The sequence below is a fragment of the Pan paniscus genome, chromosome 11 (assembly GCF_029289425.2).
Source record: "Pan paniscus chromosome 11, NHGRI_mPanPan1-v2.0_pri, whole genome shotgun sequence".
Classification (NCBI taxonomy): domain Eukaryota; kingdom Metazoa; phylum Chordata; class Mammalia; order Primates; family Hominidae; genus Pan; species Pan paniscus.
The window spans coordinates 283,308-298,426 of record NC_073260.2 but is presented as its reverse complement, the minus strand read 5'-3'; positions in this window follow the sequence as shown (position 1 = coordinate 298,426).

Sequence of the window (15,119 nt, the reverse complement as noted above, 5' to 3'; positions counted from 1 at the left end):
ACCCCATTTGGTGCTGAAAGATCCTTTGCTCTGGAGAGTCCAGAAGTCCCAGGAATTCATTGAGAAGAAACCTTCGATGTTTCTGGAAATTTTAGAAAACTTCTAGAATATCCCAGTGGGTATATACAAAAAGTTGATATTAAACCCTTCTTAAATTTGGTTTGAATGTGAAGGAGTAAGGTAAGTAAGGGAGACATTAAGAAATTATTATAGAGTGTAAGATATATCTCAGTTTTGACTCATCATCATCTGTCATTGGATTCTTTTTTATGAGTAAAGCAGATTCCAGTATCTAACTAGGGCCTGAAATATAGTCAGAACCCAGTGAAACAAACAATACAATCCCTGAACAGTGTTGATATAGTGTAGAATATGTTTACTGTGGAGAGTAGCTTCTGAGGTGGGCAACTGTAGAGCTCTGTGTTGTTGGTAAGCATGACTTATGGACAGACTACTCAAGCCTTGTTTCTTGAGACTTCTTATGTGAGTTATCCTAGATTAGGAGCATCATCTGATAGACTTTTCTCAAATCAGAAGCAAAGATACAAGGTGAATTAGTTATAACTATTCTAGTGATGGACGGGTACTGAAGTTTTAAAGTATCCTTTGGTTCATTTGATTTATCTGTGTAGTGGTGAAGAAAATCCTACTTAATTTTGATCTATAGTTACAGATTTTTTTATTATTATACGTTAAGTTCTGGGATTCATGTGCAGAACATGCAGGTTTGTTACATAGGTATACAAGTACCGTGGTGGTTTGCTGCACTCATCAACCTGTCATCTAGGTTTTAAGCCTAGTAGGCATTAGGTATTTGTCCTAATGCTCTCCTTCCCCTTGCCTCCAACCCTGTGATAGGCCTCAGTGTGTGATGTTCCCCTCCCTGTGTCCATGTGTTCTTATTGTTCAACTCCCATTTATGAGTGAGAACATGCGGTGTTTGGTTTTCTGTTCCTGTGTTAGTTTGCTGAGAATGACGGTTTCCAGCTGCATCCATGTCCCTGCAAATGACATGACCTCTTTCTTTTTTATGGCCGCATAGTATTCCAGGGTGTATATGTGCCACATTTTCTTTATCCAGTCTATCATTAATGGACATTTAGGTTGGTTCCAAGTCTTTGCTATTGTAAATAGTGCTGAAATAAACATATGTGTGCATGTGTCTTTATAGTAGAATGATTTATAATCCTTTGGGTATATACCCTGTAATGGGATTGCTGGATCAAATGATATTTCTGGTTCTAGACCCTTGAGGAATCACCACACTGTCTTCCACAATGGTTGAACTAATTTACACTCCCACCAACAGTGTAAAAGTGTTCCTGTTTCTCCATGTCCTCTCCAGCATCTATTGTTTCCTGACTTTTTAATGATTGCCATTCTACCTCACGTGAGATGGTATCTCATTATGGTTTTGATCTGCATTTGTCTAATGATCAGTGATGATGAGCTTTTTTTCATATGTTTTTTGGCCGCATAAATGTCTTCTTTTGAGAAGTGTCTGTTCATATCCTTTGCCCACTTTTTGATGGAGTTGTTTGTTTTTTTCTTGTAAATTTGTTTAAGTCCCTTGTAGATTCTGGATATTAGCCCTTTGTCTGATGGATAGATTGCAAAAATTTTCTCCCATTCATTAGGTTGCCTGTTCACTCTGATATGAACAGGGTGTTTCTTTTGCTGTGCAGAAGCTCTTTAGTTAAATTAGATCTCATTTGTCAATTCTGGCTTTTGTTGCCATTGCTTTTGGTGTTTTAGTCATGAAATCTTTGCCCATGCATATGTCCTGAATGGTATCACCTAGGTTTTCTTCTAGGGTTTTATAGTTTTAGGTTTTACATTTAATGCTTTAATCCATCTTGAATTAATTTTTGTATAAGGTGTAAGGAAGGGGTGCAGTTTCAGCTTTCTACTTATGGCTAGCCAGTTTTCCCAGCACCATTTATTAAATAGGGAATCCTTTCCCCATTGCTTGTTTTTGTCTGGTTTGTTGAAAATAAGATGGTTGTAGATGTGTGGTGTTATTTCCAAAGCCTCTGTTCTGTTCCATTGGTCTATATATCTGTTTTGGTACCAGTACCATGCTGTTTTTATTTACTGTAGCCTTGTAGTATAGTTTGAAGTCAGGTAGCCTGATGACTGCAGCTTTGTTCTTTTTGCTTAGGATTGTCTTTGCTATACAGTCTCATCTTTGGTTCCATATGAAATTTAAAATAGTTTTTTCTAATTCTGTGAAGAAAGTCAATGGTAGCTTAATGGGGATAGCATTTAATCTATAAATTACTTTGGGCAGTATGGCCATTTTCATGACACTGATTCTTCCTATTCACGAGTATGGAATATTTTTCCATTTGTTTGTGCCCTCCCTTTTTTTTTTAAATTTATTTTTTTGAGACAGAGTCTCACTCTTTCACCCAGGCTGGAGTGCAGTGTCATGATCTTGGTTCAATGCAGTCTATGCCTCCCAGGTTCAAGTGATTCTCCTGCCTCAGCCTCCTGAGTAGCTGGGACAACAGGCACATGCCACCATGCCCAGCTAAATTTTGTATTTTTAGTAGAGATGGGTTTTCACCATGTTGGTCAGTATGGTCTTGATCTCTTGACCTCATGATCTGCCTGTCTTGGCCTCCCAAAGTGCTGGGGTTACAGGTGTGAGCTACCATGCCCGGCCATCTTCTCTTATTTGTTTGAGTAGTGGTTAGTAGTTCTCCTTGAAGAGGTCCTTCATATCCCTTGTAAGCCGTATTCCTAGGTATTTTATTCTCTTTCTAGCAATTGTGAATGGGAGTTAACTCATGAGTTGGCTCTCTGTTTGCCTATTATTGGTGTATAGGAATGCTTGAGGTTTTTGCACATTGATTTTGTATCCTGAGACTTTGGTTGCTTATCAGCTTAAGGAGTTTTTGGGCTGTGATGATGGGATTTTCTAAATATATAATCATGTCATCTGCAAACAGAGACAATTTCACTTCCTCTCTTTCTATTTGAATAAGCTTTATTTCTTTCTCTTGCCTGATTGCCCTGGCCAGAACTTCCAGTACTATGTTGAATAGGAGTGGTGAGAGAGGGCATCTTTGTCTTATGCCAGTTTTCAAAGGGAATTCTTCCAGCATTTGCCCATTCAGTATGATATTGGCTATGAGTTTGTCATAAATAGCTCTTATTATTTTGAGATATGTTCCATCAATGCCTAGTTTATTTAGTGTTTTTAGCATGAAGGGGTGTTGAATTTTATTGAAGGCCTTTTCTGCATCTATTGAGATAATTATGTAGTTTTTGTCATTGGTTCTGTTTATGTGATGGATTACCTTCATTGATTTGCATATGTTGAACCAGCCTTGCATCCCAGGGATGAAGCTGACTTGATCATGGTGGATAAGCTTTGTGATGTGCTGCTGGGTTTGATTTGCCAGTATTTTATTGAGGATTTTTGCATTGATGTTCATCGGGGGTATTGACCTAACATTTTCTTTTTTTCTTTTTTTGTTGTGTCTCTGCCAGATTTTGGTATCAGGATGATGCTGGCCTCATAAAATGAGTTAGGGAGGGTTCCCTCTTTTTCTATTGTTTGGAATAGTTTCAGAAGGAATGGTACCAGCTCCTCTTTGTACCTCTGGTAGAATTCAGCTGTGAATCCATCTGGCTCTGGGCTTTTATTTGTTCATAGGCTGTTAATTACTGCATCAATTTCAGAACTTGTTATTGGTCTATTCAGGGATTCGACTTCTTCCTGGTTTAGTCTTGGGAGGGTGTATATACCCAGGAATTTATCTATTTCTTCTATATTTTCTAGCTTATTTGGGTAGAGGTGTTTATAGTATTCTCTGATGGTAGTTTGTGTTTCTGTAGGATCAGTGGTGATATCCCCTTTATCATTTTTTATTGTGTCCATTTGATTCTTCTCTCTCTTCTTCTTCATTAGTCTAGCTAGTGGTCTCTTTTGTTAATTTTTTCTAAAAACCACCTCCTGGATTCATTGATTTTTTTAAGGATTTTTTGTGTCTCGGTCTCCTTCAATTTTGCTCTGATCTTAGTTATTTCTTGTCTACTGCTAGCTTTTGAATTTGTTTGCTTTTGCTTCTCTAGTTCTTTTAATTGTGATGTTAGGGTGTTGATTTTAGATCTTTCTGACTTTCTCCTGTGGGCATTTAGTGCTATAAATTTCCTTCTAAACACTGCTTTAGCTGTGTCCCAGAGATTCCAGTGTGTTGTTTCTTTGTTCTCATTGGTTTCAAAGAACTTATTTATTTCTGCCTTAATTTTGTTATTTACCCAGTAGTTATTCAGGAGCCGGTTGTTCAGTTTCCATGTAGCTGTACAGTTTTGAGTGAGTTTCTTAATCCTGAGTTCTAATTTGATTGCACTGTGTTCTGAGAGACAGTTTGTTATGATTTACATTCTTTTGCATTTGTTGATGAATGTGTTACCTTCAATTATTTGGTCGATTTTAGAATAAGTATGATGTGGTGCTGAGGAGAATGTATATTCTGTTGATTTGGGGTGTAGAGTTCTGTAGATGTCTATTAGGTCTGCTTGTTCCAGAGGTAGGTTCAAGTCCTGAATATCCTTGTTAATTTTCTGTCTCGTTGTTCGGTCTAATATTGACAGTGGGGTGTTAAAGTCTCCCACTATTATTGTGTGTGAGTCTAAGTGTCTTTCTAGGTCTCTGTGAACTTGCTTTATGAATCTGGGTGTTCCTGTATTGGGTGCATATATATTTAGAATAGTTAGCTCTTCTTGTTGCCTTGATCCCTTTACCATTATGTAATGCCCTTCTTTGTATTTTTCGATCTTTGTTGTTTTAAAGTCTCTTTTATCAGTCTAGGATCGCAACCCCTACTTTTTTTTTGGCTTTCCATTTGCTTGGTAAATATTCCTTCTTCCCTTTATTTTGAGCCTATGTGTGTATTTGCATGTGAGATGGGTCTCCTGAATATAGCACACTGATGAGTGTTCACTCTTTATTCAAAAAACTCTTGCAGCTAGCTCAGTGTCTGCCCAAGCAGCTGCCTAGTTTTATGCTTGAAACCCAGTGCCCTGGTGGTATAGGCACAAGAGGGAATCTCCTGGTCTGCGGGTTGCAAAAACCGTGGGAAAAGTGTAGTATCTGGGCTGGATACCACAGTCCCTCATGGCTTCCCTTGGCTAGGGGAGGGAAGTCTCCAGCCCCTTGCACTTCCTGGGTGAAGTGACACCCCACACTGCTTTTGCTTGCCTCTGTGGGCTGCACCACTGCCTAACCACTCACAATTAGATGAATTGGGTACCTCAGTTGGAAATGCGAAATCACTCGACTTCTGCATTTGTCTCTCTGGGAGCTGCAGGCCAGAGCAGTTCCTATTCAACCATCTTGCCAGATACCCCTGTAGCTATAGTTTTGTATTGAAACTAAGATTCCTGCTGCAGCAGAAGTCATATGACTTTTGTTGGTGGCAGGTGATGGCCAGCTGTGCTAGCTGAAACTATGGGCTGGTCACTCACTTGCTGAACCATCTCAATGGTTGAATAACCATCTTGGACTTCTGGTTTTTGTAAACATTGTTGAAATTAGAGAAACAGAAATATTTCAGATAACAGAATTATCTATGCTCACTTACCAGTTAATATTATTTAAATTAAGAGGAAAAAATTTAATTTGCACTTTTGTAGGAAATATAGTGAGATTAGGAGGCTGCCCTTTGTTTTTACCAGTGATGGTTCATTACTGTTAGCACCAGAAAGTCTCCCTGGTAGCTTGTCTCTGGCTTCTTAAAATACACACAGAATATTTTACATGAGACAGACTGGATATACCGAGGATTAATGCATTCTTTAAGAATGACAAAATACTCCAAACACTTTGCCCTTCAAATGAGACAGTTCTAAATCAGGAGTCTATATAATCTCCTAAAGGGTAGTGGTAGACCTGCATCCCAGTTATGTTTATCAGCATAAGCATGCCTCATTTCTTGGTGTCACCTCTCCACTGATGCTTCCAAAAATTAACTTCCAAATAAACTACCTGCATTCAAAGTTTGTCTTTGGGTCTTCTTCTGAGGGAACCAAACCTAAGTAAGCAAGTAGAGCTCCTAGTCCTGTGTATATAACCATTCCATATGATGATTCCTGACATTCACCAGAGCAAGTTCGCAGTTATTTGTAAACCTTTTAGGAAGCAGAACGGTTGTCATCTATCTTTTCTTAAGTTCAAATAATCAAAAGTTAAATCATAAAAATTCATTTATAGATACTGCTACCGTCTGCTAAAGTAACACATATCATGGTAGATTCACATTCCACTGCATTCCCATAGTGGTAAGAGCAATGATTAAATACTCTGTAGGAGCAGTAGACACATGTTCAGTAAGTAAGTGACATGTCTAGTTGGCCAGTTTAAATGGCAGATACCTAAATGAAGATGTCCAACAGGCAGGCAAATGTACATTTTTAGAGGTACAGCAAAATCTGTCATAATGCCTGTTTGCTCAACCTTTGTATGGCTATCTTCATATCTTTATTCCTTAATGTATAGATGATAGGATTCAAGGCAGGGTTATAGCAAAGTCAGCAATGAACAGGTATTTGCCAATTGAAGATGTGGGGGAAAGGCCACACATAGAGAAACGTGCATGGAGTTAAAAAAACAAACATACAAACAAACAACCACAGTGATGTGAGCTGACAACATGACAAGTGCCTTGGATAAGTCTCCTGAAGAACGCTTCCAGAAGGTGATGAAGATATAGGAAAGTATTAGCAGGAAGAAGTTGCCTATGCTCATGAAGCCACTGTTGGCAGCAACAGGTAACTCAGTCTTGGCTCTATCTATACATGCAACTTTTATGATCCTGGGAAAGTCACAATAAAAGCTGTCTACTATATTAGGACCACAAAAAGGCAAGTTAATAACAAAAGCAAACTGGGAAATGGCATGGATAAGCCCAGTAACCCAGGCAGTGACTACGAATAAAACACACTTCAAATGCCATGGCTGTGAGCAACACCATCTCTGCCCCTCCCATGATGTGGATGCAGCATACCTGTGTCATACAGCCTTGGAAAGAAATTACTTTGTATTCATTTGAGAGGTCTGCGATTATCTTGGGGATTATGGTGGTGGAAAGGCCCACATCAATGAGGGAGAGATTGGAAAGCAGGAAGAACATAGGAGAATGTAAGTGAGAATCAGCGATTACTAAAAATACAATGAAGAGATTTCTCAGGATGATTCCTAAATGGAGCAAGGAGAATATCAGTTGAGAAAAATGTTGGTTTCCCAAGAACTAGAGAGTCCCAGCAGCACAAACTCAGAAACCAAGGAGTCATTTATTCCATCAATTGACTTGAGTAGAGGAGCTGATTTTCAAACCACCTGAGGATAGAAAATGATGAAAAGTCAGAATCAGTGGTGCTGAAGTGTATTCTCTTTTTTATTTTATTTTATTTTATTTTACTTTAAGTTCTATGGTACATGTGCACAACGTGCAGGTTTGTTACATATGTACACATGTGCCATGTTGGTGTGCTGCACCCATTAACTCGTCATTTACATTAGGTATATCTCCTAATGCTATCCCTCCCCCCTCCCCCCAACCTCACGACAGGCCCCGGTGTGTGATGTTCCCCACCCTGTGTCCAAGTGTTCTCATTGTTCAGTTCGCACCTATGAGTGAGAACATGTGGTGATCCTGCTAGTTTGTTTTATGGGTTACATTTATTTAAGTCAGAAATCATTGAATTGGGAAAGACACAAGTAAAGAAATAGAATTATAGTGATCAGAGAGTGACTACACAGAAAGAGAAAGATAATTATGAATGTATTGGGTGGGGGCAAACGGAGTCACTTCCTTCTTATTTCATTAATATACTTTTCCTTTTTCTTCCCCTCAAGGATGTTTAGATGTTTCCCCCAACTACTTAGCTAGATGTTGTCCCATCCTAATAATCTCAGCTAAGAGCAATTATTCACACGTTAATGTTCTCTCACTAACTTGCAACTTCTCTTTAGCTTAATTTCTTATTCCACTGCTGAAATGGAAATTTTTAGGCCAATCATTTAATATATTTCATCTCGTTTCACCTGTGTGTTTTGTTTTTGTTTGTACATTTAACTATGGAGGTCAAATGCACAGACTGAGATTATTCATCATGTTTAGCTCATAACACATTATTATCTTAGTGCGTGGATGGAACTCGATAACCATAAATTATGGATACAAAACTGAATACCTGTTAGCAAGTAAAAATGTTATTTAAACAATGATCATATTAAGAGATAACGCGTGTGTCCTTTCTTCATGAAGAACTTTGTTTTAAGCATACTGTCTCTTTTAACCCTCATAAAATTCCATTTACAGAGACTGTTAGTCCCATTATATAAATGAACTGAGTGTCAGAGGAATCAAGTGTCTGAGCCAAGACTTGTACCTGGAGGTGTGGGACACCATACTTCATGCTCCTAATCATGGTGCTCTGCTCTTTAAAGGATAGCACCCTTCAAGTACATCTTTCATTCTCCCCAAATAGCCTTCAACCTTTTAGGTAATTTTACCTATCAACATCATAAACTTTCTTTTTAAAAGACTCAAATCTCTGCATCTTGTGTCCCCTCCTAATCCTTATTATTCCTTTTTTTTTCAACGCTTCATTGGCAGTTCTTACAGTTTGTTCATTCAATGTCAAAACAATTCAGTTTCCACTGATGGCTTGTTTCATTCTCTATAGAAAGAAACTCTGGATTCTGAATGCTTTATACAATAATCTCTTTTCAATAATCATTTTCCTTGATCTCCCTGTAGAATCTGATCCTATTTATCATGGTCTTATTTCTGTAATTACCTCTCCCCTGGATTCTTGTATTCTACAAAGTCATTTCCTTTCCCATCTCTTACAAACAGAAATCCATTTGTTCATGCTGTGGGTTGAAATCTTTCAATTTTAGAAGAGAGTAGCTTTATTCAAGGTCAAGAGCATGATGTATGATTTTTCCAAACCAGTTGCTATTATCCCATTTTCCTTGGCCATCGGTTTGTCTAAGGTGGGGCAGGTAACCCAGAACTGTTCAATGAGATGTAAACCAATGTCTTCTCTGGAGGACTTTCCTTCTCAAGTTAAAGGACATCCATCATAAATCAAATAAATCAAAGTTATAAAGAATTCTCATTGAACTAATCTATGCAACAGCTACGGTGCTTAGGAGATGGTATTTTCCTGGTCCATTTTTTATGCACTGAATTCTATTGTTATTCCTAAAGGTGCAGTAACTAATGAAGTTCTATGATCCATATAGAACAAATAACATAGTAAACATTTACAAAACACTTAGAACCCAAAGGTCATGTTGAACTGCTTCACTAAAGACAGCAATAATTTATTTCCAGATTTCTCCTTGTAACCTGAGAAAAATAAACCCTAGTTTGTTTCATTCACTGTAAAACAAGTTTTCTGTTAATTGCAGTTGACTGCAATCTAAGTATTTCTATGAAAGCTCTTCCCTAATTATTCTCCTACCTTTCTGATTTCTTCTCTGTGTCTTTAAAACAGAGTGGTGATTTCCCCTCAGCTCAACCTTAATTTTTGGTGTGACTCAGAAGTTCTGACCTATTGGTTTTTAATTCAATATCAGGTTGCTTATTTTAAATAGTATCTACAAATTGAATTCTAAATCTGTAGCTTTATCCCTGAATTCCAGGTTGTGACGTGGTACATACAAATGCAATCCCAACTTCACCTCAGGTTAACACGTGAAAACTGAACTCATTATCTTATAATCTACTTCAATGTTTCAGTACGTGTCACTACCATTCTCCCACATGCCCGGTGTGTACACCTGTGTGGCACTCTTGTCTGTCCTTCACATTCCATCTCCAGGTGCACAATTTTTACTTTCAAACATTTCTCAATTTGATTTCCTCCTCTGTCATTTCTTTTTTTGATTTCAGTTTATGTATTTTCTGATCTCGACAACTGAAAAGACTAAAAGAGTACTGAAGGTACTATCTGCCTCCATTTTTCCCAAATTCGTTCATTTTAATAATCTGTTTTTAGATCTCTCTAACGTCAAATATGATCACTTGGTTCTCCTATTCAAAGTCTTTAGTGGATCTATCATAAGAATATTCTTGGAATCCCACAGCATATCACATAAGACTCTGAGAGGAATCAGCATAATTTGATTTCAGAGAGTATTTCCCCCAAAATTTTGGGGAATAAGTGTACTGAGAAGTTACTGAACAAATTTCAAAATTTATTGCTGAGAAAAAATCTTAATAAAATGGCAGAATTAATAAATATTTTACACAGGATGCTTTAAATACAATTTTAAAACCAATAGTCAGCACCTGATTACAAATGAAACATAAAATGAAGACTATAAAGAAGAAAGCCTGCTAATGCTGTGGCTCAGCGACATAATGTAATGTAGACAAGATTAGATCAAGCAACCTTCTTGAAAAGTAGCACAACTAAAATCTTCACAAATCACCAATTGTCTGCCTTAAAAACTGTAGTCAATTAAATGGATAATGTAAACTCTAATAAGATCATTTAAATAAATATGTAAAATAAAATTTTAAGATATAATTAAAAGATATATCTATAAATGAAGTAATGTGCAATGTATGCATTCTGTTGAAGAAAATACAAACTTTCCTGATATAAACCCTAAATAAGTGGGAGATTCAGCCATGCTAATAGATTAAAAAAATCAAAGTTATAAAGAATTCTCATTGAACTAATCTACGCAACAGCTACGGTGCTTAGGAGACACAATGGAATGTTACAAAGGGATCCAAAATTTTACTTCAAAACTCAGGTAAATTGTGAAAAGAAAATGTAATGGGAATTGGGGAGGCTTTCTGTAAAAGATCAGAATATATCATGAACCTCTAAGAAGGAAACAATCATTATTTTGACTAAAATTAAACAGATAAATAGAACAAAAACACAGGAAGAATTAGATACATATTAGGGAATTTAGTATATAATAAGGAAGGTATTACATTTGTGTGGGAAAATAAAGTATTTCTCCCACAAAATGATAATAGCCAATGATTGGTAAATGTGTAAGTCGATATTGGAATCATATAATTTTAAGTATCGTTTATGACAAAACAAGTTCTAGGTGATATGTCTTAAATGTAAAAGTAAAATTGTAAAACTTTAATTAAATATATATTAATTTTTAAAAATTGAGGTCAGCTACTCAGGAGGCTAAGGCAGGAGAATCGCTTGAACTTGGAAGGTGAAGGTTGCAGTGAGCCGAGATCGTGCACTGCACTCCTGGGCGACAGAGTGAGACTCCATCTCAAGAAAAAAAAAAAATTGAGGTTAAGAAAGCCTTTCTTCAAATTCAAAAGCTAGATTTTATTTTTATGTCATTTCCTGAACAAAATTATTATTATTGTTATTATTTATTATACTTTAATTTCTGGGATACATGTGCAGAACATGCAGGTTACATAGGTATACATGTGCCATGGTGGTTTGTTGCACCCATCAACCCATCATCTACATTAGGTATTTCTCCTAATGCTATCCCTCCCCTAGCCCCCCACCCCCTGACAGGCCCTGGTGTGTGATATTCCCCTCCCTGTGTCCATGTGTTCTCATTGCTGAACAAAATTATTAATCCTTCTGTTGCTTTGGAATTGAGGAAGCAGTGCTTCTCCATCTCAGCTGATGGGAATGTGAAGTGTGCAATCCTTCTAGAGGGCAATGGAGTAATGGAAGTAAAAACTCTTTTAAGTGTGACATAGCAATTTTATTTCATGGAATTCATTTGTAAGGAAATAACTAGACAAATGGTAAAATGTATTTGTAACATTATTTTACTTATCAGTATGTCTGAGAATATGGACTGATTGTAAACATATTAAACCTACATATCCCTAGTGTTCCATTATTGGAACACTAAGTGCATGAGTGTTATTTATATCCTACTGCTCAAGGTCATTGCCAAGGTCTGATTTTTCACACGTCTGCAATTCAAAAACTGGCAACCTCCGGCATAAATGGGTTAACTGTTCAATAAAAAGGGACAGATTAAGTGGATACATTTATCTGACATTGGTTTTGAAATGAGATTAAGTCTGTAGTAGCTAGAATGGAAGGTTATCAATAGAGAAACAGTCATAGAACATACATCTTTTTATTTGAGGGGTGCAAATAAGCTTTCCATGAGTAAATATTTAATATTTACCCCAAATCTGTACAGCTGGAAAGATTTTAACTAATTGTGTGCTGCTTTATTTCCAACCTAACTTGCTATATTTTTAGAAGTATCATTTTTTGTTTTTACAATTTAAAAACAAGACATATCCCATTTGATAAAGGGGAAAGGAAAATTTATACAGGAGCAATGTCTAATATATAAGATAAGGCAGTGTTTAAGGGCGTAGACACGGCCAGGCGCAGTGGTTCACGCCTGTAATTCAGAGGTGGGAGGATCACCTGAGGTAGGGAGGTCAGGAGTTCAGGACCAGCCTGACCAACATGGAGAAACCCTGTCTCTACTAAAAATACAAAAAAGTAGCCAGGCGTGGTGGCACATGCCTGTGATCCTAGCTACTCGGGAGGCTGAGGTAGGAGAATCGCTTGAACCTGGGAGGTGGAGGTTGCGATGAGCTGAGCTTGTGCTATTGCACTCCATCCTTGGTAACAAGAGTGAAACTCCGTCTGAAAAAAAAAAAAAAAAGACACAAGGGGCAACTGTTTGCACCCTCGGATTTTCTATTTACTAGCTGCACTTTCTAGAGTGAGTTACTAAACTGCTTGGTGCCCTAGTTTCTTCTCTGTAAAGAAAGATACCTAAAAGTCACTACCTCCTGTGTTTTGAAATTTGAATGAGTTAAAGAAAGAAAAACATCAGAAAATGCTCTGGTATAGAGTAAGTGCTAAGTAAATGCTATCATAAAAGTGTAGATGATATTTAGGAAACAGACCTAGAGTTTTTCACATTGAGAACAGTGATTGAATTCCTTTGGGAAAAATAAAGCTAGCATGCTTTCTAATGTTGTGTCAGTAGGCATAGGATAACCAAGACATAGACATCACTTTTGTTTTCATGATCCTAATCTTTACAGAGAAAGGAGATGGAAAATTCCAGATACTTCATACGGTATTTTAACAAAGAGAACGGCACTTTGAATATTATTTTATGTGTATATCCTAATATAATTTTAACTATGAGAATAAGACTTTAAAGGATATTAGACAGTATAAGTGCAAATCAATCAAATAAAGAGAGTTAACAAAGGAAAAAGGGAGACAGAGATAAAGAGATTGTGGGGATAAAAAAACTGAGGGAAGATAATGATGGAAGCAGATGCAGAAAAGTTAAAAGAGTGAGTGTCTTTCCTACTTATACAGGCTTAGGTTTCCTCAGAAACTTCAAGGAATGAGAAACACAAATAAATCAACTGCCTTTTAGATTCTTTATTATTGCCCAAGCCACACAGTTATAAATAGTTTTTGTATTTGGGACTAAAACCAATGAACAAGTCTGGGAGTTAATTACCAATAACTAATTCATACATTTACTGGCTATTGTTTACTATATCAGTGTTGAGCACTTTACAAACATTATATTCTAGCAGTCATAACATTTATTGCCATTTTTTCAGATGTGAAAGCTTGATTTTCCAAGTCACACACTAGAAAATGGCAGAGCTGGAATAGAAACTGAGATCTGTCTGACTCTAAAATTTCCAAAATGGCTTCTGATAGGAATCTTGATTTTGAGAAAAATGAGGAAAAGACAAGATTTCTAAAATTTTTTTGTAGGAAGAGAACAAATACAAACAAACTTACATGGCCAATACTGATGGGAAAAGAAGTTCATTTTTATATTAAAATTATTTAATCATCATTGTCTTCAGATTGGAATGTACTTTATTAATGTTAATAACTGAGTTTTTGTGCATTTACTACTTTGACCAAATGGTAGAACAAGCAAAATTAGAAAGGAATTAGAGTATTGTCGCGGTAGGTTGAATGGCCTGTAAAAACCATTCTTCCCCAACCTGAGTGTCTGAGAAGTTCTAGGATTGTAAAAAGACGTTGCCTTTTGTTAGTGTGTGAAACTCTGCTGCAAGAAGTCCAGAAGGCCTAGGGATTAGTTGGAAGAGAAAACTCATAATCTTTCCTGTAAACATATCAGCTAAATAATACATTCAGAACTCTAAGACTAACAGGTAGATATGGAAAAAAATCCTTCAGGAAAAATTATTTTTAAGTTAGTGGATGGGACAAAAGTGGAAGTTCAAAAATCAGATAGTTTGTGATATACTTACCCTACAGGAATCACCTCTGAAACCAGATCCTTCTTGGCTCATAAGGCTTACTCTAGATACTACTTTAAGTCTGGAATGAAGGGACTTTCTGCAGGGACCAATGTTGTTGAGGATATATCCTCAGTGTGGCATACTGTATGTAGTAGCCTCTTTTAAATGTAACCAAAAATTTGAAAAGGTTTTCTTATCATGCTCCTGGGGGAATCTCTTAGCTTCCTAATTTCCCTAAATTGAGTCCTTATGTATAATGCACTCTTTCAAAGCTAGAATCAAGTCAGTCCTGTAAAATAGAATGAGGAAGTTTATTAAAATTTGACAAAATAAAGTTTAACATATGTTTCTCTTCTGCTTTATGGGCAGATATAGCTTGCTTTCTTTTGGTGTGTATCTACCATGTCATAAAATTGAACTAAGATGTCAGTTCCAGTCCCAGCAGAAATTAGATGAGTTATGTAGGTGGGCAGGTGACAGCCAGCTCATTGTGAGCATGTTGCACCTGTTCTCATGATTTAAGAACCTACTTGAACTTCTGCTTCCTGTGACTCAGAGGAACATTTAGGTCTCAACATTCTCCATGCTTTCTTGAGCAGAGCCCTGAAAATTAACAGTATGAATGAAAATCATATTATGGGCATAACTCTAACTGATAAAAAGACACAGTAGTTTCCCCTTACCTTCAGAGGACATGTTCCAAGACCCCTAGTGGACATCTGAAACCACAGACAGTATCGAACAATATGTTATAATAAAGTTATGTGAATATGGTATTTCTCTCTTTCAAAATATCTTAATATTTTTAGACTAAGGTTGACTGTGGCTAACTGAGGTAATGGGTAATAGAAACCGAGGAAA